Source organism: Spinacia oleracea, chromosome 1 (genome assembly GCF_020520425.1).
Source record: "Spinacia oleracea cultivar Varoflay chromosome 1, BTI_SOV_V1, whole genome shotgun sequence".
NCBI lineage: Eukaryota > Viridiplantae > Streptophyta > Magnoliopsida > Caryophyllales > Amaranthaceae > Spinacia > Spinacia oleracea.
Genome location: NC_079487.1, coordinates 39,330,341 through 39,356,027, shown reverse-complemented (window position 1 = coordinate 39,356,027; position 25,687 = coordinate 39,330,341). Strand labels below are relative to the sequence as shown.

At 39.5% G+C, this 25,687-nt stretch overlaps 1 long non-coding RNA gene across 2 annotated transcripts; it reads left to right on the top strand.

Moving 5' to 3' along the window:
• Positions 1 to 17,935: 17,935 nt before the first annotated feature.
• On the top strand, positions 17,936 to 22,622 carry LOC130465829 (uncharacterized). Of its 2 annotated transcripts, none has more exons than XR_008925843.1 (7): positions 17,936 to 18,031; positions 18,111 to 18,196; positions 18,397 to 18,561; positions 18,960 to 19,119; positions 19,316 to 19,597; positions 20,269 to 20,591; positions 22,166 to 22,622. It is a non-coding gene; the product is annotated as an uncharacterized lncRNA (long non-coding RNA). The 2 variants fall into 2 exon arrangements; XR_008925844.1 differs by having other exon boundaries at positions 18,939 to 19,119.
• The last annotated feature ends 3,065 nt before the right edge of the window (positions 22,623 to 25,687 follow it).

Below are 25,687 nucleotides of genomic sequence, written 5' to 3'. Positions count from 1 at the left end.
TTAAAATATTTGAAGTTAGGATTTTAAATGGTTTTAAGCTAAAATAAAAATTAATTTAGCATAATTACTCAAGTTTTAAAAATTCGGGGTATTACAGAAGGTTCGATGATGAAAACGTAAATCTCCACTTGACAACGCATCTCCTATAAAATAACGAATCTCATTACCCCTATTCATTTCACCCGAAACCTGCTATTTATAGAAACCTGCTATTTATGGAAACCTGTTAAAAATAGTAACTGCCGTAATGGGTAGTTGTTAAAAGTGGCAAGTCATAAAAGATAGAAACCTATCAGAATTAGGTGTTGCACTCCAACATAAATCCTAAATGAGATAGAAATTGCGAGAGAATCCTATTCCTAATATGATTCGAAAGTAAGAGTCACGTATTAATTAAAATCCTAACGAGCCTAGAGTTCGTAACGGGCCCGGACGCATCCCGTCACAAGGTTAATATGCACTAAAGGACTCAATTAAATCTCAAATACTCCGGATTCTAGGAATCCGAATCTGACTAAGAAAAACGGCCCAGATCCTATTTTCAACGCCTGGTTCTGGGCGCCGAAATCTTCGGCGCCCAAGCTTGGGCGCTGAAAATACCTGGTACGTGTTTTTTCCTAATTCCTCGTGGATTAGAGTTCTGCAATTCTATCTTTCCACGAACTATTTTCTATAAATAGGGCCTTAAGTTCGACGTGAAAAGGACACAACACACAATTATATTCTGAGTATTGACTCTAAACCCCTAAGCCTAAGCCTCACGCTGCAAAACTGATCATGCGTTCTGTCGCAATCGATCCATAAATCGAACAGAACGTATCCTGTCCCATAATTTGAGATTCGTTAAATAAAAGGAGAAATAGCAAAGTCAAAGTGGTTAGTTTTTTGAGAACCATGACGCACCTCTCAAGGGTGCGTCGTAATGTGTCCTTTTTTCCATGGTTTAATTGCTTTCCTCGCCCTTTTATGAACTGTTAAACTAACTAAATCTGATTGTTCGATCACACTTAATAAATATGATATTTTTGGGAAATTGGATTATCATGCTAGGTCCCTTAAAACAACCTAAATCAGATAATCACGTTCGATCTAGTACTATATGTTGCATATTGATAAAATCAACTCAGATTAGTTTAATAGTTAACGCATGTCCCTTCAATTATTTATGCTGAGCTAGTAAGGATATCCTGCCTCTGGAGTTATCGAAGAACGAGTACTCCTCTCGGTAGTTACAGTCCCCCGAACCCTCAATCTCTACCCTACGGGTGTACGTTGAGCGATCCCCACCACCAGGGATCACAAGGGAACCTACGGTCGTCGTGGTCAAACATAATTGCACTCCCTTTATGTCACGATAACCGGGTTTTGTCAGTTTTTCTCATTGTTGTTAAAAACTGAATGGCGACTCCTATATTACTAGTCAATTGGGTGTAAACTCACAGGAAATCCAATTACACTTGATTTGACAAAAAGAAGTGTCACACCCATGAGGGACGAGGTCACGCAATAGCCTCGTGCTTTTTCAACCCCCTCACACAGCCAAGGCAAGGCAGCAGGCTGGCACGCCCAGCATGGGCCGCGTGCCAGCGCTGCTGGGCCGAGCCGCGCGTGCGCACAGCGCCCCTCGTGGGCTGCTCGTGTGTGTGTGTGTGTGTTGCGTTCGTGCATGCTACGAATCCTTAGATGCTTATGATTTGTCCGGTTAGTTGTTTTCCTAAATCCACTAGTGTTAGTCGTTTAACTAAACACTAAAATACAAAGGATTAATTTTAATAGAATTATAATTGAATTAGTAAATTGAATCCTAGTGGATATCTAAGTCCGATAATTCCTCCCTATAAATAGGTGATACATAATCACAATTTATATAATATAATCTCAAGTATTCATTTAGTTTTAAGATTAAACTAAGCTTAATAATTTGCCAAATAATTAAGTTCGAATAACATAAAACCTTAGACTATATTCTAGTTAATTGAATCTAAGGCGATCCGAACGTGCTGTGGACTAACTACGGAGGGACTACACTTGGAGTCCTAAACTTGTTTTTGTTCGGTTCGGGAGCAGGTTGGGAAGGCCTGCATCACATGTATGTATCCTAAATTATGCTAATTGACTATGTGGCAATTAATTTGGATTCCTGGCTTTATGGTTTTTCCGCATGAAATATATGTTTTATATTTGTCATAACCTAACAGTAATACCACCTCGCCCCCACCCCCCCCCCTCTATCTCTCTCTAAGCACGTTGTTCTTGATTTTTCTTAAGCACATTGGAAGTATGTTGTTTATTTTTCTTGCTTAATTAGTTACAATTCGTTTTGCAGAGAAGGATAATCTTATAATGTATGGTTTTCATGCAAATGATTAAAGGTGGGTAAATCGTCATCGACATTTTGAGACTTTTAGGTGGGTTTTATTTGTATATTTTTGTTGTTAGGGGAATTTACATTTAGTTTTAGTTTTCCTATAAGAAAAGTTTTGTCAGTATATTTCAATAGCTAGACTTTGTTAAGTCTTTCCCTTAATTGGATAACATGAGTATAGTCGTAAACTGTAATAGTTGCAAATTTGTTTGGTCTTTGTACAAATGATATGTTATTGGTGGTAATAAGTGATTTAAAGTGGATCTATTTTTTCAGGGAAGATGAACATAAGCAGAAAAATGTAATGATTAAAAAGACAAGACTTCATATGTCAAAGTTTTACTTATTGTCATTTGGTTTAAACACCTTCTAACACCTACTTAAGAACAGCATAACTTCTAAATTCCATTACCCGACCAACATATAACCAGCCCGTTCGCCGAACGGGTCCAAAAACTAGTTAAGTCTAATACCAATGTTCAGATTACTTACGAACAATTAATTCAGTGAGATCAAGTGATCGGAACAGCTAGCTGGAGCAATGCTTCCGATCAGTGAGTTCTGATCTATATTAGGCTCACAGCTTACTCTTGACTGAACCTATAAGGTCACACCAATGGCATGTAACAGATAACCGGATTAAATGAATCGAAAATTCATTTAATAGCTTTTCGGGAATTAGTTCGGAAAAACATAATATACGATACGACCTTGCATCGGAATCGTATATCGTGTCGCGAATATTCGTAAGCTGGGCGAAACGAATGATCGTATCGTACGACAGTGATTCGTCATGCACGATACGATAAATAATAGCCGTAAGGCTTTTGTCGCGAATACGAGCCGCAACGGAGTTGCCGGCCCGTCGAGCCAAACTCGCATGCACGCAAGGCCTAACGAGCCAGCGAGCTCGCGTGAAGCAAGCAAGCCAGCCCGCGGCACAGCATGTGCACGCACAAAGGAAAGCAGGCAGCGAGCATAGCAAGCAACGGCCCGCGGCCCATTGCTGTTGCTCGGCTGCTGTGGACTTCGGCCATGTCTGGGCTTGCGTGTGAGTGTGTGCATGCGTGTGGCCAGTCAAGGACTTATGTCTTGGCCGGTTACACAAATATAACCTTAGGTTTATATTCCAAACACTCTTAGTAGTTTTTCCGACCCTATACCTAATTCAAAAATTACGTAGTTTCAGTTTTGTTCTCTACACAAAACTGTTCTTCCCAAAAGGCAAACACTCTTGAATAGTGTCTAAGCTACATTATCAAGACGAATCTGAGCGTGTCGGTGAACCAAATAGAAGAACGATAATTGGAGTTCTTTTTTCGTGTTCGTTGATACTAAACTCCGGAAAACATGCTTCGAATGTAAGTTTGCTTAATATGTGCTTTATACATGTTTCCTGGCTTTGGGGATTGTTCCGCACATGTTATATGTATTTAACTGTATTCCCCTGCACCGAATACTCCATAATAAATACTACATACACTTTTTGTGACAAAAACGAAACCCTTAAAATAGGGAAAATTATATCAAACAAAACACAACATAGCCGTTAGGCGGTGCGACCGTGAAGAGTTTCAATCTTTCAATACTAAGGATTGTATTTATCTTCTTCATGGTTAGTGTATTGGTACTTAGATACAAATATGGGATCAAATCTTTATTAATCACCGTATTCTTATTTTTTATCATCATAAAAAAAAGTTTAACATCACAAAGTATAGAGATATAACAAAAAAAAAATACTTTCATGGTACTGTATACTTATCTTTTTTGTATCATACGAAGTAGAATTTAAGTTTTAAACACAAGATATTAACACCAAATCGTGCATCGCACGGGCTTAAAACTATTTACTACGAAAAAGAAACAAGATTGTTTGGTATCCTTATAGAGGTGTGATACACCGCATGGGGACAACGGATTTTCGTCCCCCTACCCACCCAAAAAAAGTAAAAGAAAAGTAATTGGAGAGGATGGCCCACCCCTTAATTGAATGTAAAAGTGTTGCTAACTTGCTATATATTGTCAACAGTTATATAAGTTGTCATTGTTGTATTAAAATCTGTCATAATCACCCAAAGAAAAGGAAATGAAATAGAAAAGTAAATTAACCACTTAAATGAATGGGTAAAAGTATTGCATATATACTGTCATCGTTTTTATAACACTGTCATGATTGTAGTAAAGTATTTTCATTGTTGTATTAATTACTGTCATTGTTGTCGATACTTAGTACTTTGTTTGACTTTTCAACACATTAAGCGAAAATATTATTTTACCCCTTGATATGGGCGAAAAATCCGCTATCCCCAACAGTGTATCAAGCCTCATCATATACCACGTGTCAAACATTTCTTGGGTGAAGTTGGTTTTCCATTTCTCTCTCCTCTCTCTACCTATTTTGTACTTTATTTTAATCTATCTATAACCCTAAAAGAAAAACTAATACGTGTCGCTCTCACAATTAAAAATTTCCTGTTCTTTTGTCATTACCTAATTAAACAGAATAATTATATTATTTGCTTGATTTATGACAATATTTTCCCTTCCCAAATTAAAAAAATAATTACTCCGTATATGCTTTACTTGATTTATGATAAAACTATATTATTATATATGTTAAAAAAATATAGATTGTTAACTAAAGAAAATATTTTAAATGTATTATTTATATCTGGATATGTGAAGTTTTTACGATTTTTCAAAAGATTCTACTATTTTGTACAGTTAGTACTAAGTATGAGTTTTTTTAACATGTTGGACATAAAAATATAAAAACATATTGTTTATCATAGATATATTTTGTCAGCTTTGATAAGAGTATGTCATACAATTAATTTTTTGTTACTTTTTTTTAGTTTTTAAGAATTCTTTATTATATGATGAAAGCTACATTATATTTATTGTAATTTTATTAGCGAACAGGAGTACTAAAAAAATATAAACAAAGAATATGTATAAAAAAACTGAATCAAAATAATAGTGTTACGTTGTAGAAAAATTCTCTCTAAAGGTTAATTCACCAAATTTGGTATAAAATTAAGTTGCCCCCTCACGTCCTAATATATATCTAAATAAATTTTATTTAGTCTTCTATACATTTTATTTTGTGCAGTACTGTTTAATATTATTTTAAAGTACGTGTTTAATTGCATTATACGACTAATAAGAATGTTAGCTAAGAGTATGAAACTGATTTAAGGGGTGAAAATTTTCCTCAATGCCCGTTAAAAAGAAGGATTTGAATAGGAAAATATATTTAGGGATAAAGGTTTTGTGCATATTTTTCCTACTTTTAATTAACTTCACAATCTTTCCTTTTGTTTGAATAAATTTCGTTCAAATATAATCTAAATTTACTTATTAAATTTAGTTCATTAATTATTGTTGAGACAATAATTAGTGGTAACCAAGAGAATTCAAAAAGAAAAGTGAGAATATTAATACTTTGGGAAGTACCAAATTACAACCCACATGAAATTTGTTCACTCAAAAAGGTATTGGTGAACAAGAAGGTAGACCCCTTGAGAAAGTAAATAAAGTACATAGTGTAGACACCTACTCTTGTCCACATTCCCGCAAGGGAAAGGTTCGATGATGAAAGCATAAAAACTCCACTTGACAACGCATCTCCTATAAAATAAACGAATCTCGATTTCCCATTTCTTTTCACCCGAAACCTGCTATTTATGGAAACCTGCTAAAAATAGTAACTGCCGTAAAAAGTAGCGTCTAAAAGTGGCAAATCATAAAAGATAGAAACCTGTCAGAATTAGGTGATGCATTCCAACATAAATCCTAAATGAGATTGAAAACCGCGAGAATCCTATTCCTAATAGGATTCGGAAATAAGAGTTACGTATTAATTAAAATCCTAACGAGCCTAGAGTTCGTAACGGGCCCAGACGCATTCCGTCACAAAATTGATACGCGCTAAAAGACTCGAATTAATCTCAAACTCTACGGATTTTAGGAATCCGAATCTGACTAAACAAAGCTGCCCAGACCCTATTTTCAACGCCTGGCTCTGGGCGCCGAAATCTTCGGCGCCCAGGCCTGGGCGCTGAAAGTACCTGGGTACGTCTCTTTTCCTAATTCTTTGCGGATTAGAACTCTGCAAATTCTATCTTTCCACGAACTCTTCCCTATAAATAGGCCCCTAGTTTCGACGTGAAACAACACACAACAACACATAATATATTCTGAGTATTGACTCTAAACCCCTTAGCCTAAGCCTCTCGCTGCGAAACTGTTCACGCGTTCTGTTGCAATCGATCCATAAATCGAACAGAACGTATCCTGTCCCATAATTGAGATTCGTTAAATAAAAAGGAGAAATAGCAAAGTCAAAGTGGTTAGTTTTCTGAGAACCGTGACGCACCTCTCAAGGGTGCGTCGTGATGTGTCCCTTTTCGATGATTTAACTGCTTTCCTCGCCCTTTTTATGAACTGTTAAACTAACCTAATATGATTGTTCTATCACGCCTAACAAATATAATATTTTTGGGAAATCGGATTATCATGCTAGGTCCCTTAATGTTATTTAAATCAGATAATCACGATCGAATTAGTATTATATGTTGCATATTGCTAAAATCAACTCAGATTAGTTTAATAGTTAACGCATGTCCCTTCAATTATTTATGCTGAGCTAGTAAGGATATCCTGCCTCTGGAGTTATCGACGAGCGAATTACTCCTCTCGGTAGTTACAGTCCCCCGAACCCTCAATCTCTACCTTACGGGTGTATATTGAGAGATCCCCACACCAGGGATCACAAGGGAACCTACGGCCGTCGTGGTCAAACATAATTGCACTCCCTTTATGTCACGATAACCGGGTTTTGTCAGTTTTTCTCATTGTCGTTAAAAACTGAATGGCGACTCCTATATTACTAGTCAATTGGGTATATACTCACAGGAAATCCAATTACACTTGATTGAATAAAAAGAATCGTCACATCCACGAGGGACAAGGTCACGCATTAGCCTCGCGCTTTTTCGACCCCCTCACAGTGGCGACTCCACTGGGGATAGTGAAGGAAATACTTGTGCTTGTAGGTAATCAAAATAGCCGAAGGGCGAAACGATCCTACCCCGCGTTTATTTCCCCATCAAGTTGGGACGACCTGAAAATCAGCATATTAATGTGAACGGGCAGAACATCATAACGAATCTCGGCTCCCTCGGGAGTTGGGACTAAGGATACCTTTTTTCGCCAATAGGGGGGTGCATACGCCGCGCATATTTCCCACTCGGTACTTGTGCAGGTAGTACACCTATCCCGAACCCAATCGCTCGCCCATTAGGTCCCTCTCGCCTGCCTGCCCCTTGGCTTGCACTTGCGAGTTGGCCTCTTGAGCGAAATTCGTCTGTTGAAGACACTACCTCGACCGGGGCATGTGTTGGATCTACGATAGAAGCGGTACCAAGCCAGGCGCAAATACTACCCAGAGAAGCCTATCATAAACTACGTGGCATATTTAATTTTCAAATCCATGTTTGTAATGTAGTTATGTGTAGCGAAATATGTGATTGTGTGTGACAAACTATCCTAGAAAACCAATGACCTTAAAAATTGCCCAAACATTCATAGACTAATTTGCCAAAGAGTTATACCGAAACACGTGTTCCGCAAACCCGAATGATCGCCACAAAATAAGCGACGCTCGGGATGGCCTGTAACGAATCCCACAAACGCTGTTACGCGTAAAGGACGTTATTAGGCAAGCGCGCAAATCGAAGTCGCATAAACAGAAAACAGAAAACGAGAACCAGCCAGGGACGCATTTTCAACGCCCCTGGTTGGGCGCCAAAATTTCTCACGCCCACTGCAGGGCGCTGAAGTTGCTGCTTGGCTTTCTGGTCAGGCGCAGCAGCCTCGGTGCCCAAGCAAAAAGAAAGTACGTAGCACAAAAAATGCTCATCAAAAGAATTGCTACGAGGGCGTAAGAAAAGCACTCGATTTCAAAAGGCGACTCGCGAAAAATTAATAACTCTTTGTGTCGTCGTTAGGCCTCCTACGACGGCAATGCTCGGCACCAAAACCGAACATGCTAACAACTATGAATGTCACACGGGCAAGTGTTTCGAAAATCCAAAGAACGACCAAAATAAAAAAAAAAAAACCCCAAAAAGTGTACCGACAGAAGAAAGAGCGAAAAGAAAACACCAATTTAGAGAGTCGAAGTCTAGACTAAGTAATGCTTGAAACTTTGGGAACCTAAACTTTAGCTTATCTTATGCCTAGGACTGGTCCTGCCACTTGTTGCCGATCAGGGAATCAACGGCTAGTGCGTCTCGAAGATACATCACCAACACCAGGTCTAGTAACTCCAAGCTCCGTCCGTCGTCCCTCATTTCAAGGATCTCCGCTTCCCCAACCTCGATTCGCACCTCCAAACATGTCCATCGAAGATTTGCGAGACCAGATGGTCCAAATGACCCAACTCATGGGCCAACTGAAAATGGAAAATGAAGCCTTAGCGGCTGCGCATGCCAAAAATGACCTCGAAAACGAGAAGAGGATCGAAAAAATGGTCCTACAGCAAACCATGGGGAGCAAATACTTCTCCCTCGAGCCTGAACCTTTTTCTGGAAAATTACCAGAAAAGTTCAGTTCATCTGACTTACCAAAGTTCAAGGCCATGGACAACCCCCGTGATCATCTACTGAGCTTTGTGAATACCATGAACTTGAAAGGCGTGGACAAGTCCATGTACCTACCTGCCATTCCTTTGTCCTTGGAACCTGTGCCGCTCAAATGGTACTATCACCAGGACCCTAAGCTCTTCCCCACCTGGGAAGACTTTGTCAATGTCTTCATCAAGCAATACTCGTCGAACATGGATTTCCAAGTCACCATGCGCGAGCTGGAAGTTCTCTTCCAAAAGAAAAATGAGGGTTTCACAACCTACTTTGCTAGATGGAGGGACCAGGCGGCCCAGCTAATCAATAGGCCTCCCGAAACAGAATTGGTCCAAAAATTCATTGACAACTTGGACCCGGCTTACAGACAACACCTTAGGTACCTGGGACTCGACACTTTCAAAAGGGTTTATGATGTGGGAATAAAAATCGAGGACGACCACGCCAAAACCATACAGAGCAAACCTGCATATAAGACCAACACCTATAATCGGGGTAACACACCCCAAGCCCAAGAAGTCCATGCTGTAGAAGAGGCTCCCGCCCGAAGATACCCTGTAAGATGGGTCCGAGACCGAAAGTTTGCCCAACTCGGGTCAACTTTGGTACAAGCCTTTGAAAGACTAACCAATCAAGGAAAGTTGAGACCTATAGGCCCCACCCGTGACCCTCCTGTCAAAAACAAATATTGGGTCGAAGGTACTTACTGCAAATTCCATCAAGGAAATTGGCATGACACTGAAAACTGCTGGAATCTAAAACATACGATCCAGGACATGATAGAGGATGAAGTAATACCTCTCCCTAACGTTGGCAAACCCAACAACAACAAGAGCCCACTCGGCTCTTGTCACATCTCTCTCGACCAACCAGAGAATTTCGACCCCACGGTGTATATTACACCTCAAGGTGCACCACTCGCTGTGGTACCTATGGATCGAATCGAGGGGGAAGTGTGCGGTGTGTGGAACGATGATGCTGAAGATATTTACCTATCTCAAATATCGGGCCAGGACCTCTTCACTGAAACTTGGCCCGGGTATGCTCTCATTGACACCACCCCTTAGGAGCCCGAGGTCGACAACCTCACCCGATCCGGAAGGATATACCAACCGGATATTCACCCACCTCCTATGGACGACATCCCTGTTAGGAAAACTCCTGAGAACGGGCGGCACGCCACCGTCGCGGAAGTCATTGAAAATCCTCTCCTGAAACAACTGAAAAGAACCAAGGCTGAGATTACCATCTGGGATCTTATGTGTACTTCAAAGGAACATAGCGAAAAGCTTATTCGCTCACTTGACCTCATCTCAGTACCCACAGATATCACACCTGACTCATTGGTTAGCCATGTCACGAGAGATGCCGGAGAAAAGGCCATAGTTTTCACTGATAAAGACTTACCCAAAGAGGGGGGTGCTCACAATAAAGCCCTTTACTTAGTGGTTGGATGCAAAGGACATCCCCCTAGCGCTCGTAGATAATGGTTCGGCGGTTAATGTCTGCCCATTGCGAACCGCCCATTGCTTGGGGCCAGGAAGCGATGACTTCCAAACCTCCTCACAAGGGGTACGAGCTTATGATAACTCCCGAAGGCCTGTGTTGGGAAAAATCAACCTTACCATACAAACTGGGCCTGTGGCACGCACCACAGAGTTTCAAATAATCGACATCAAGCCCACTTTCAACCTCCTCTTGGGGCGACCTTGGCTCCATGACTTAGGAGGTGTGGCTTCAACCTTTCACCAAATGGTTAAACTTAACCATAACGGGGTAATACTAGAAATCCGCGCCCCTCCTCTCGACGTCAGTTGTACTATGGTTGGAACGGCCGAAACTGCAGATGACCTTTATGGGTTTCAAATGGAAGAAGCAATCCAGTTCATCGAAGATTATGATCCAGCATTCCTAGACCCGCATGCATCCCGAGTCATCCCTAGAATGCTGTTGGCTCAAGGTTATTTCCCAGGAACCCCATTGGGCATAAGGAAGAAGGAATGCACATTCCATCATTTTCCCGACAAATCTACTCCCTTTGGCTTAGGTTATGAACCAACGGAGGAAGATATTGCTGACCGCCTATCTAGGCTACGCCTTAACAAAGCCAAACAAACCACCCTCCTTCCCCCATATCAAAGGACCCTTAACGGGATGTTTGTTCGGGAAGGAGAAGAACACCCATGCTGTGATTTCCCCGAACCCTTCGTTCAGGATGGCTTGCTAAAACCCGGATTTGAAATTTTCCATGACTGCCACACCTTGGATGAGGCACCCCACCTCACCAAGACTAAAACAGCTGAAATATTGGACAATCAGGCTCTATGGACATTGTTTAACGAATCGAGGCCTATGGAGAACGAGACTGTGATGACTACCCTAGCTTTACAAGATGAAGGTTTTGATCCAACCCGGTTAATCTCTCCTGCATCAACACTAGAAGAGGTCGGGAACGGATGGGTGAAGACATATCAGTGGGTCAACGCAAAAGGAATAGGATTCAAGATGAGTACCGGTGAAGGACCGAAGTTTTATGAGACTAAACCCCAGGCTTGAGCCATATAGAGCAACATTAGTAGTTCTTTAGATTGATAGAAAAAATAATAGAGACTTTAGATGGTCCTAAGGCCCTTTAGAATATGGGTCAGTTTTATTTCAGTGTGTTTTCCTTACTTTCCAAATCAATAAAGGCGTAATATTTCTCCTAAAAATTTTATTCTAACACTAAATAAACACCAAATGTACTTGCAAGATAAAAAAAATAAAGAAGCGGCCCACTATAGGCCCAACAAACAAAGCCCACTCGGTTTTGAAATAATGCCATGTGAACCAGTTCCCGAAACCCACAAAATAAACCACACTATCCCATCCTCAAAACCTAAAAAGCCAACCAATGTCATCATGAGAGCCAATCCATGCAACCCAAAATCAAAAAGAAATCAAAAATTTAAAACAAATGCAAATGTTACCAAAAAAATAAATTCATAAAACATAGAATCCGCCAACAGTTGTTTCACATAGATTCCATCATACCCTCCACAAAGATCTTCATGAGTTCCGCACCCTAACTCCATTTGCAAAACTATTTTGAGTCACCAATAGAAAAAATTAATCTGGACAAAAATGCGTTTCACGCTAACAGTCAAAAAGCCTCCAAAATAGCCTCAAAATTAACTTTAACTACGAAGAAAAATATCAAGGCACAAAAAACGAAATAGAAATAAACGCAAGAACATGTGAAGCAAAAACGTCAAAATTGACCGCCCAAGTTATTTTCAGCGCCCAGGGCTGGGCGCCGAAATTTCTGACGCCCCAGCCTGGGCGTTGAAACTCTCTGCCTGCCAAAAGTTTTCCTTTTTTCGAAAAGTGCTCGTCATTTTATCCGCACACAACGGAAAAATAACGAACACTTGGGGGGTACAGTACGTATCCAAATAGGTTTACCAACAAATTGGTCGAATTTTACGCAACCTATGGAAAACGGCAGATGAAAATAATGGCAAATACTTCACTCATTTGACCGATTAAGTAATATGTTTCCACTTCAGGACATATCTACCGAAATCCGGCATACTAGAACTTATTCTAAAGCTAAGAACTACGCGCGACCTGATTCTGACAAGATACGTAGGCAATCCTTACCAAGGATTCGGTCCAAATAATAATAAAAAAATTATATTCTTTGTGTAAAAAAGTGTTAGACATATAAACAAAATTGAATGGAAACTAAAAATACGCCTTTATTAAAATATAATAAGAAGGAAAACAAAGTGCTAGGAATAAAAACAAACACAACTGAAATAAATAGAAGGCACCTACACCCTAGCAAAGAACTACACTACTCTAGTTCTTCCGGATCATCAAATAAATTCTTGAAGAGAGCAATATTCGCAGGATCCACCCCCATAGTCTTCTGCGCTGCCCCAATATCAATCTCCATAAGAACTGGCTCCTGGACAGTAACTTCCAAAGATGCCAAAGCTTTAGAAACATTCTCAGTTATAGCCCGCTCAGCCTCAAGGGCACAAACAGTGGTGGGAGAAGGATTACTATCATCAACTGGACTAGCCACTGTTTCTACAAGCGGCTGAGCCTTCCTAACCCATACATTGTTCCGGCGACGATCTCCGCGAGACCTTGCATTTCTTTTAACAACAGCAGGCCCCTTCATGTTAGGCATCTTTTTAGGCCTGACACTGGAACGGGGAAGAACTTCCTTTCGCTTTCGATCAGGACGAGCTTTCACAGTCTTAAAACTATAGGTACGAGGTCTGGCAGAATCAGGACCCTCATACTTAACACGAATACGAGGTATCAAAAGCTCAGCCGACTCCCCATTACGAGCCTCGGTCCTCACATCCTTGTCATCGGAACTCATCCACAACTTATAGTTTTCAGAAAGACCCACAAACCCATTTGTAGCTACAGCCCAACGCGGGAGCCATCATAATACCTAGCCCACGCTAAGACCCGTGTTTGTGCAAAGGTCGCTACCTTAGGTGGTACCGTATCAGAAAAGGGGATAGTCTGCCTTAAACCATATTGACGCATGACTCGGTAAGGAAAAATATAAATGGGACAAGATAGCCCCAACAAAGAAACATAAACCGATACATCAGACCCCCCTGTCATAGTAGTCAAACCCCACCATGGTACCACCCACTTAATAGAACAAATGCCATTAGTAAAAAAGGAGGTCCATTCGACCTCGTCCTGGCCTTGGTGCAAGTATTTTCGGTTACCCAAAGCTATAGGGCGATAATGTTTAGGATCGGCAGGAGCTTCCAAAAGTCTAAGCCGTTCCGCAAGCCAAATCTGCAAAAATAGGTACGATCGAATCAAAAGAATGAAAAGAAAGAAAAAAGGTTCCTGGGGCGCAGTTTCAACGCCCAGGACCAGGCGCCGAATATTCCAGCGCCCAGCCCTGGGCGCTGAAACTCAGCCCCAGGCAAAAAGAAATATATAAAAGTGGCGTATGTGTGCGCAAAGAAAAAAATAGATTACCTGCAGTAATAGGGGGCTTCCCTTAAAAATTTCGGATTTGGCATCCTTTTTCAGCTCATCCGCACTCAGCAAAGTCTCAGCAACAACCAACGGCATAATAGAATAGCATCTTTCCATCTGGCTAATCAAGGGGATCAGCCTTATGTCACCGAACTCACCATTATTATTCGACAGCAAATAATGATTCAACAAGCAAAATACAAGGGCTCGAATGTTCAATTTTTGTTCGGTCATATTCTTACTAGGCCTAAAATGATGTTTTACGAGTTTTGCCAAGTTAACCTTATCGTCTACAACAAGTTCAGCAAACATGTTATCATCTAGCCCTAGGAAAGCCCTTATGGTTGTTTTACCCTCTTCAATAGTGCCAGGGGTAACAGGAGTAGCATTAGTAGGATAACCAAGGATCGCAGCAAATTCATCAGGCAAAGGACATATTTCATTGCCCCGAAAGGAAAAAACATGATGATCGGAGTCCCAAAAGTTTAGGGCAGCATGCAGAAAATTATAATCAATATTAATTTGTTGTAAGCCTAAAAGTGCCTCTAAGTGGTATTCTTTTAACAAAGCTTTTTCTGTGGGAGTAAGGGCTCGTAGCCAACGCCTAACAGTTCGTTGGAGTTAGAAAGTAGGGATCGACATGGCAAAAGCAGTAAATAATTAGAGCACAGCAAAAAAGAGAGAAAGAATTTGAGAGTGGTGGAAAATAAGGACGTACCTAGCCCCTATATAACTGAACGTACCCAATAAACATCCTGATCCCATTCGGAAACGTGTTTAGAAATCCGAAAATCAAATATTTCCAGGAAAGAACTTTCAGCGCCCACCTCTGGGCGCCGAAATTTTTAACGCCTGAGCTTGGGCGCTGAAAATGCAGCCCAAGGCCCAGATTTCACAAAAACACGGAATAGGAAAGGACTTAAGACCGTGTTGCTAAAACACGAGGCCCTATTACAAGTAAGATCAAGCCCAAAGCACCTTTAGCTCCCAAATAAGCAAAAAATAATAATAACATTGAAACTTGGTCGAAACTTAGACTCATCTCAGAAAACGCTCATGTACACTTTTCAAAAAAAGCAAGTTAAATATCATGGTCATTATCTTCGAAACACCAAAAATATGTGTCGTCAAGTCATTGGTTTTCCAAATAGAAAATGTCTGTCTGTCAAAGGGATAATCCGGGCCAAGCCAAAACCGGATGTCGCCTGAAAGCTAAAGTCGCACTCTACGGCTTCACTAAAATAGCACACTACTATAGGAGGTCGCTCGCACATACGAGCGTGACCCCAAACATGATTACAAGACGCGAAAAACAACCGACGAGCCCCAACACTTGGGGGCTCGCGAAAAATGGACTCCAACAAAGAGTGCGCAATCAAAATCACATTCCCAGACTGCGCCACGCACCATATCATGTTTGGATATCTCAAAAAATATATTGTTAAATATACACGGTGTGGACCCACTTATAGGACACATCTAATCAGGAAATATTACGACCCACCAACAGGTTGTAATCACCAAAAGCTCTTCTACATAGGCAAAATAAGAAATTCAAATGGGCTCGCCCACCCTCAGCGGGCGGGGTCTGCGTCACTAGCCGCGCAGGTCCTCAGTTTTTCGAAGAATAAAGTCTTCAAATTTAAAATAGGCTCGCCATCTTCAGCCGGCGGGGTCTACGGCGCAAACCACGTAGGTCCTTATTTTCAAAAAAAAAAAAAAAAAATTTCAAAACAGATTCGTCCACTTCTATCGGACGGGGCGTCCACCCTCAGCGGACAGGTTCGCCATCTTCAGCCGGCGTGGTCTACGTCACAAACCGCGTAGGTCCTTATTTTCAAAAACATCAAACAGATTCGTCCACTTCTATCGGACGGGGGGTCCACCCTCAGCGGACAGGCTCGCCCACCTTCAGCGGGCGGGGTCTGCGTCACTAACAGCGCAGGTCCTTAGTCGCTGTAGCGATAACTTTTATCGGTTTTCCCTTTTTCCGAAAATCAAAGGATCGGTTTTCCCTTTTTCCGAAAATCAAAGGAACGGTTTTCCCTTTTTCCGAAAATTAAAGGATCGGTTTTCCCTTTTTCCGAAAATTAAAGGATTGGTTTTCCCTTTTTCCAAAATTTAAAGGATTGGTTTTTCGTTTTTCCAAAAAAGAGCGATGTGTTGGATTTTCCTTCGTTTTACTTCCTATAAAAACAAGGGGGTTTTCTCGTTTAGCTAGCCCTGAAAATGAGAATCTTTAAAAACGTTTTACCTCGTGATTGGGCTTGGCCAGGCCCAATTACACTTTACAGCTTTAATTTCGAAAACATCTGTAGTTACTCCCAATGACAAAGTGAGGGAGTTTCTACGCATCTTTAGATCCTTCCAATGACAAAGTGAGGAAGTTTCTATACTATCAGTTGACAAATCCCAATGACACGTGAGGGATATGTCGACACTTCAAGTGATGACCCTTAAGTCAAATGTTATCACTCGGGGGCTCGTGAGACCCTCGCAAAACAGGTCACATACACCATGGCTTGTGTGACGCACTCCGTCTAATACTTTGACCATCGTCTTACTCCAAGACTCAGTCAAAGTGGGGCTAACTGTAGACACCTACTCTTGTACCCATTCCCGCAAGGGAAAGGTTCGATGATGAAAGCATAAAAACTCCACTTGACAACGCATCTCCTATAAAATAAACGAATCTCGATTCCCCATTTCATTTCACCCGAAACCTGCTATTTATGGAAACCTACTAAAAATAGTGAAGGAAATAATGCCCTTGGTCCAAGTATGCATTCTATGTTATGTCTAATAAGTGCGGTTCAGTATTAATTAACAAGTTAATAATTCAGTGAGATCAAGTGAGCTGAATGCCTAGCTAGTGGCCGCTTCAGTTCAAGTGGAATTAATTATATTAATCCACAGCTTACTCTTGACTGAACCCGTAGGGTCACACAAATAGTACGTAAACGGATCAAGTATTTAATGGCATTAAATACTCCATCTATGGATATTCGGAATCGACGGATCTTGGTTTCAGTGGGAGCTGAGATCGTCACAGGCAAGAAATGAATACTCCGGAAACGATGATATTGCCGGAAACGGAAATATGGATCGTATTGGAAATATAAATATTATCCAAGTCGTAGATGTTGCCGGAAACGGAAACATGGTACGTATCGGAAAATATTATCGGAAATGGAAATATTGCCGGAATCGGAAATATTGCCGGAAACGGAAATATTGTCAGAATCGGAAATATTATCGGAATCGGAAAATAATTCCGGAAACGGAAATATTAAATATTTATTCGAAACGGAAATTAATTCCGGAATCGGAAATATTAAATGTTGTTCGTATCGGAAATGAATTTCGGAATCGGGAGTTTAATCGGAAGCGTATAGTACGAATTAGCATCGGACGAGGCCCACTAGACGAAGGCCCAGCACGAAGCCAGGCCATCGCCCAGCGAGCCGCACGCAGCAACGCACGCCTCGACCAGACCCAGCGCAAGGCCAGGCCCAGCCAGGGCGCGCGCGCGCAGCACCGCACATGGGCTGTGCGCTTGTCGTGGGCCGCAAGGCCTGCGCGGGTGCACGGCTTGTACGATGCGTGTGCGGGAAATCCTAATCCTATTAGGATTCGTGCGAAGATTAAAATCCTAATCCTATTAGATTTGCTTTGTTATTTAAAGTCCTAATAAAGTTCTAATTAACAAATCCACATCCTAGTAGGATTACAATTCCTTTTCCATCTCTATTATATAAAGGAACAGCTGAGGGCATTTTAGTAACAACAATTTTTGTGTCCCCTTTTAAAAAGACTAATATACCCCTTTACACTACTCTATTCTACACGAGGATTCATTCAAAGTTCAAACCCTTACTGCTCGGCTGCTCCACCGTTTTCTCTCTCCTTCCTCCCGTTTTCTCCTTCGATCTTCTTCCTCTACGATCTTCTTCGATCTTCTTCCTCAAAAATTACGCCCTTCGTTCTCAACTCCATCGCAATTTCAATCATAATGGTGAGTATTTTACAATTTCAATCGCAATTTACCCTTTTTCAATTTGATTTCAATTTTCTGACTAATTGAATCTTCTCAGAATTGCAAATCTGGAATTAGTCCGCTCCAGGGTTCTTTAAATTTGGGTGAAATTCCTGGGTTTGATCGATCTTCTTCAATTATCGGGTAAAAGTTCTTCATTTTCTTTTCTGTTTTGTTTAAATTACATTTCTTTTTCTGGGTATTTTTTTTTCTTCTGTTTTGATAATTATTAGGATTTTAATTAGGTGTTGGTAATTTAATTTCGTTTTGTGTTTGTTTTCAAGCAATATTCTGATTTCCTTTAGGTGAATTTAATTTCATTTTGTGATTTTTTTTTTCTTCAGGATTTTAGTTAATTTTTAGTTTGCTGAGGTTTCTGCAATTTATTTTTGAGAAAATGGGAAAGCGTGGAAATAATCAGAAGAAAGCCCCTCAGAATTTGAAGAAAATGAAGCTGAATAATGAAGATGTGAAAAAATTCAGTAGTATGGAGGATGAAATTAATGTCTGTAAGTATTCTCCTTCTTATTGTTCTTATAATTATTGTATTGAGTTTGTATTTATTAGAAATATTGAGTTTGTATTGATTTCTTTGATTAATTAAATTGTAGAGTATTTCTTTGAATTATTACAGAGTATTTCTTTGAATTATTTTAGTTTGTAGAGTATACCCTATGATTTTATAACCTATGATTTTTCAGTATTATTTTGCAGTTCATATTTATGGGAATAGCAATTTAACTTTAATCAGCAATTTAAAAGACTAATGTGGTACTATAAATGTTGAATGTATGGTGGGTTTAATTCAGTTAGTTTCTTTGATGTGTATGTTGCTTCTGTCACTCTGTGCATAGGCTTTGAGTTGTTGCTTAATTTAGATGAGTAGTTATCCTCCTGTTTTCTGCAGGGCCGTTTCGAAATTTTATCACTCAGATTCATTCACGCTTTCAAATGGTGGTGGTCCACGTAGCAGGGGCGGCGGTTTAAGTGTTTCTTTAGCTGGGCCAGATGGGCGGGTCTTAGGAGGTGGTGTTGCCGGTGTTTTAATAGCTGCGTCCCCAGTACAGGTTTGACATCTGTTTATCTCTCACTCTTCCTCATAGGCCAACTTTGTACTTTTTTTCAGCGTCTGGCAATGGTTATAAGTTGTGGATTGATTAGTTGTACTGAAAAAATGCCACATATTTTTGGTAAAATCTAAATGCTTTGACTGCTCATGTTGTGCTTTGACTCCAACTACATCCGAATTCGATTTTATTGCAGACTTATACAAGATAAAGTTTGGCCAAATCTATTTGAGTAAGTCGATGCCGACAGAATCAGATGGTGAAACAAATAACCCAGAGAATGGCATGGAGCCTCAAAGAGCTGCAATGGGGAAGCAGAACCACTGTCAGGTTCAATATACCCAGCAGGCCCACCTCCAGCAGCAGACACAGTGAGGAGAATAACCAGCACAAAGAAGCTGAAGGAACTAATGAAATGACATGGACAGCTCAAGCAGAAATGCTGGAGAAGTGCTTGATCGTCTCACACTTATAACAGGTTCAGTTTCTCTCATTGCATAAAAATTCTGAGTACTGTTTGTGGGCTTGGGAAATTGGAAAAGCAATGTTGATGATGGGAGTGTAGGGTGAAGTTAAAAGAGCTGTTAGATTTGAATTTGATTGATTATCATCATAATGTTTGGAACTCCAAATGTGTTGAAATTTTTGTATAATTAGAAACGAAGTTTGAAAGTTTCAGTTCGTATTCGATGCATAAAATCAGATTAAGATCAATTAGTGTATGATGAAATGTTAAAACGATGTTGAATCGAGTCATATACGAATCTGATGTAATGCAGGCATGCAGTTATGTTAATTTTGAAGTTCTTGCTGCTGATCATTTATCAAGTGGAGTAGAATTTATGATCATGAAAATTTGGTAATGCATTGTTGTAGATTTAAGAAAATCGAAATGTGTTGAAAATTTGTATCTAAGCATACTTATGACCAAGCCAGTATCCCAGCATGTTAGTATCTAAGTATCTACCAACTGACATACTTGCATAATACATTTCTGCATAACTGTTTTTGGAGTATTGCGAACTTGAGGACTGCAGTTCTGCTTCTATAGTCAATTATTTTGTTTTTAAAATGTTGGTCTTTTTATTACAAATTTGAGATGATTCTTTTTTCATCTTATTTTGGGTACTGTAAACTGATTGAGTGCAGGGAGCAAATTTGTGAATATTTTGCACTCGGCTTCTCTGTAGCAATTCCTCGAGCAGCTTGAGTGCAGGGAGTAAATCACCGGTCAGGGTGGTCGTTGAAGCTGTCAGCGACATGCTGTCGACGGCATTTCCGGTATGGGTTGCTCTAGGATGCTTAATGGGGCTTCTGAAGCCAAGTGCTTTCAGTTGGGTCAGTCCACAGATGTCTATAAGGGGCTTGACTATAACTATGTTGGGTATGGGCATGACAATTACTTTGGATGATTTGAGTGGGGCATTTGCGTTGCCTAAAGAAGTTATGCCGGATTTTTTCTTCAGTACTCGGTTTGTTTCTCAACTGGAACTTTCAGTATGGTTTGTTATTTCAATTGTTCAATATGTTTGTTCCCTTGATAATCTCTATTATATAAGCCAAGAGGTGAGGGGTATTACGGTAAACACACTTTTCGTGTCCACTATAAAAAAGACGAAAATACTCTATATCTTTTACTGTCAAACCACCTCGCGTACAACACATATTTCATTTCTCCGCCCCTTCCCTATCACTCTCACAGTATCACATACTTTCTCTCTCCTTCGATCTCCCTCAAACCCTCAAATCTTCGATAAAGGCTAAGGAGCTCTCCATCCTTTGCGACGCCGAGGTTGGAATCATTATCTTCCCCAGCATCGGCAAGGTCTATGAAATTATTATTTGGTATGTTAATATGTTTGCTGTATATTAATTCCTACTATACCATCAAATTAGGTATTTGAAAAAATTAGGTATATTAATTCCTACTATACCTACTATACCTACTATCGTATTTGAATCTGATTGTTACCAATTAATCTGTTTGCCACAAATTTTATAAGTATCAAATTGATTATAACATTAGTCTTCTAATCAACCAGAGGTTGTAATTTTAGAATTAGAATTAGGAAAAACAATCCTGGGCTTTTACTATTTGACTGAGCAGGAGAGAGGCATATGATGCTAGAAAGTCTAATGTGAATACCCTTTTCAACACTCTGGTCAAGATTTAGAGCAATTAGTGCTACAATCTTTAATTGGTATTTGATTATTATGCGCATCTATGTAAGCCAAGGTCTCCATTCAAGTAGTAGTATCTGGATGGCTACAATTCTAAACGCATTAACCTCATTCAGGTAGTAATTGGGCCTTTTTGCTATGATAAATCAAAGACCCCTGCTGATATCCAAAATGAGAGAATTTAGGCTAATTAAAGCTACCTAATTAATTTTATCTAAGGAAAAATTACAATATTGAGGGCTATATGTAGCTCTTCCCCTCTTATAAGGAAAATTTAGGCTTATTAAAGCTACCTAATTATTATTTTTAATCAAGTGCGACCCACATAAAGTTGTATACCTCTCTCCCCCTCTTTCTCTTGCTCCTTGATTTTGCATCAAATTTGTTGTTTCTTCGGATTTGGTTCTGTTTTGTGACTCCGAATTACAAATTAGGGATTTTAATTGCTAATTGTTTTTGTTTTTGCAATTTTCATTGCCAATTGAAAGTGTATTTATAACGAGGTTTTGTTTTTTTATTAGGTTTTAGAAATCTGATTTGGGTTCCTAATAAGTTCTGCCTACAATCTGTTATGAAGTAATTTTAGGTTTTCCAATGATGTTTGTTGAAATTTGGAAATATTCGCTGTGATTTCGATCTGTTTCTGCTATTATTTATAGAATTACGGAAGTTTTGGTGAATATTACTTGAAATGGCGTAATTCTTAGCTTAAAATTTGTGGCCACTTCTCTCATTTGAAGCTTAATGGTTATTATTGATGAACTTCTGAACAATTATATGTTTTTAAGTTCTGTTAATTTTTTGCATATTATGCTTGAATCAAATGAAGGTTTGCTGAAACTGATTGCCAGATTTTAATTCACAGATGATTACCGAGGCCTTGGTGTCACTCAAGGAGAGAAATGGATCAAGCCATTACGCAATCGCCAAACACATAGAAGAGCAGAAGGTGAATGATCTCCCTTCTAACTTCAGGATTCTTGGAGCAGAAGCCATTAGAAACTAGACCGACATTCTGGAAGCAAAGCTGAGACCACTGAACCAATTCTTGGAGGCAAGATTGTGGCTCAAGTTACTGGTACTTATGCAGTTGCAAGGTGCTACAATTAGCTTCAGCTTGCTTGCTACAGGCTAACAGGCTACAACTTACCATCTGATTTATGCAATTAATTAAATTCGTCTTTATTTCGATCATGCACTTAATAAACCAAATGCTTCCCTCTTTGGGATTGTGATTTGTGATCTGTGATCAATAAATAGAAAAGAAGGATGCTCCCTTTTATGCTTTGTAATCACATCGATCTATTATCAATGCTAATTAAGAGTTTTTATTTTAATACTATTGACTTTACATTGAATTATGAATTTTTTGTGCTATTTGTTAATATTGATGATTTTATCTTGATTTTACAGTATGTTGGCTCAAGGAGATCAAATTTGCTTTTTTAAAATCGCACGCATCGCGTGCATATAAGACTAGTACCTCTATAAATAAGGGCCTAGGGTCATTATTTGTATATACGATTCAAGTATTCAAAGTGATTTTTGAGAGCAAAAATTCAGTCATATAATTGCCTACAATAGCCGAAAATTCTAAGTACCTTAAGGGCGATCCTAGTTGGTCAAGCTTAAGGCGGATCCGGACGTGCTGTGGACTATCTAAGGAGAAACGACACTTGGAGTCCTAAAGACTTGTTCTTGTTCGATTCGGGCGCAGCTAGAGAGGGCACGCAACAAAGTGTATGCATCAATACTATGCTAAATAATTATGTGAATATAATATGCTTTCCTGGCTTTATGGTTTTTCCGCATGATTTATGAATTGTCATATGTATCATAACCTAACAGTGGTATCACGAGCCTCTTATTATTTTCATAATCTAAATTGCATAAACATGGTTAAATATTACAAATTTGCAAGAATTAAAAGGGGTGATTAATTTTCGTAATTGTTAATTAATTGCAAATTGCGTTTATTTAATTATACGTACGCAGTTTTTCGGCAGTTTCTTCGTTACTCATCCAAATCGAGTGATTTTTGTGTCAATTCCGCATGTAAAAGGCATTCTAAAATTTTCGGCCGAACCCAGAATTCTCAAATTCGAAGCCTAACTATGACTTTTCGGAGGTTTTAGTTTTTCGAATGCAAAATTTCGTAAATTTAAGATGTTAAATTAAATATTTGCGATTCTTGTTGATAAATCTTGAATTTTTGATTGACCTACTGTATATGTTTAACAAGTTTTAATGCCTAGCCTTGTTAATTATGCAATCTAATTTGTAATTATGATTAATTTGTTGAAAATTGGAATAATTTAGAATTAATTTGATTTTCATAACTAGTTATAATTTAATTATAAACCTATGATTAAAAACCACCATAAAAATTGTAAATTTATGTTAAATTTTAAATTTTTATGACCTAGACTTTGATCCATGTTAATCGGAAATCAATTGAATAATAAATTTTCGATTTTTCGCCCTAAAATTATGAAATTAATATTATTTATTAATTTGTCATTAATTTTGAATATAAATTTTTAATTTTTATGCGATTCGCTCATATAACTTGCACGCACAAAGGAATGGACGCTACGTGTTACCCTTAAGGGGTGTTGTATAGTGCGGGCATGCGACGACGAGCAAGGGAGCTCGTCGCCCATGCGGTACGAATGCAACGAGCAATGGCATGGTGCACGAGCACAAGGCAGAAGCCCTGCCTTGTGTCGTGGGCTGTGTGCTATGGGCGCATGGGCAAGGGCGAAAGCAAGGCACGAGCAGTCGCGTGTGGGCAAGCGTGCAGAGCCTCGCGAGCAGCGAGCGCAAGCTCGCGTGCCACGAGCGCTACGCCCAGCGTCGATCGCTCGCGCGCAGCGAGCGCCAGCTCGCATGCCGCTGCCTCGTGCGATGAGCGCAAGCTCGCGTGCGAGAAAGGCAGGCGCGCAGCGAGCGATGGCTCGCATGGATCGAGCGCTGGCAAACGCGCGCAGCGAGCGATGGCTCGCGTGCATCGAGCGATGGCTCGCGTGCATCGAGCGCTGGCGCGCGCAGCGAGCACTGGCTCGCGTGTTCGATTGATGCCTTGCGATGGGGTGCAGCAGCGATGCGACGCAGCGCATGGGCTGCGCGCACATGGCCAGCTATGGCTGTGTGCGTGTGGCCCATGGGCGTGCATTGCGTGGGGTTGTTGCGTTGCGATTAGATCGTTTTGAAATTTTAATTTAAGATTTTCAGTTTACGTAATTTTAATTAATTTTAAAATTAATAATTTAAATTATTTTCTTGGATTTTAATTTTGAATATTGTAATTATAATAAATTTTATTTATTCTAATTATTTTACTAAAATTAAAATCATGAATTAATTTAAATACGACTGAAATTAAATTAAATTTATGGAATCAATTATAAATTTATATGAGCTTTAAATTTTAATTAAATTTGTATGTTTCCGGTTAGACTAGAAATACATTTTTATGTTTAAAATTAGTAAAGCATATGAATTTATTGGTTTAAGTGGGAGCCCTTTTAGTCATATACTCTTGATTAGGTCTACAAATCCTTAAGGTTAAAACAACTTGATTAGAATTAATAAGGACTGAATAATTTGTAGATTATTGGTGCCCTTGATTAATTGCTGCAAATGTTTATGTAATGCATAATGTGTTTTACTAACCAGCTATGTGGGCCATTCATGATAATGAATGGGTGAAAGGTATATATTGTATATGTACTGTTTTGCAGGTTATGAAGTGACTAGTATGGCCCAAATAGGATAGAAAATATGGTCTGCGTACCATTAATTTGAATGTAATTGGTCTAAAGTACCAAAGTTGTTTTTCAATTCAAATATGGTATGCGTACCATCAAATAGTTGTAATTAGTTTTAATTATAGCTTATCCTATTTGAAGAAAATGGTGCCTCCCACGGAGATTTTCAAGACGGACTTTGAAGTTAAAGCTTCAAGATGAAGTCGGGCCATACTAGATCACATTTATCTTATGCATGTTTTAAGTTATTTATTGCTTTTAAATATGTCTTAAAATGCATGAGATCAAAAGCTTGATTATGTTGCATGATTAAGGATTTTAGTTCACTTAAAATCTAACCAACATAGTAAGAGCCTTAAGTTCCAAACTTAAAAATTGAGTTAAAAGGTGCCATGCCAAAATATACACTTGCTTGGATATCCTTTACATCAATCTAGTAATAGTTTTCGCTCAGCGAGGTGTTACTTATTGGTCCTAAAGGGGCAAGGTACACAAATAATTGTGAGTACATGTTAGTTTTGGTGAAACTCAACGATATAAGTAGGGAGTCCTTTTATGTCGTGGCAAAATCGATAGGTTTACCTAATAAGTTCTTAGACGTGCCTATCAACCAAGAA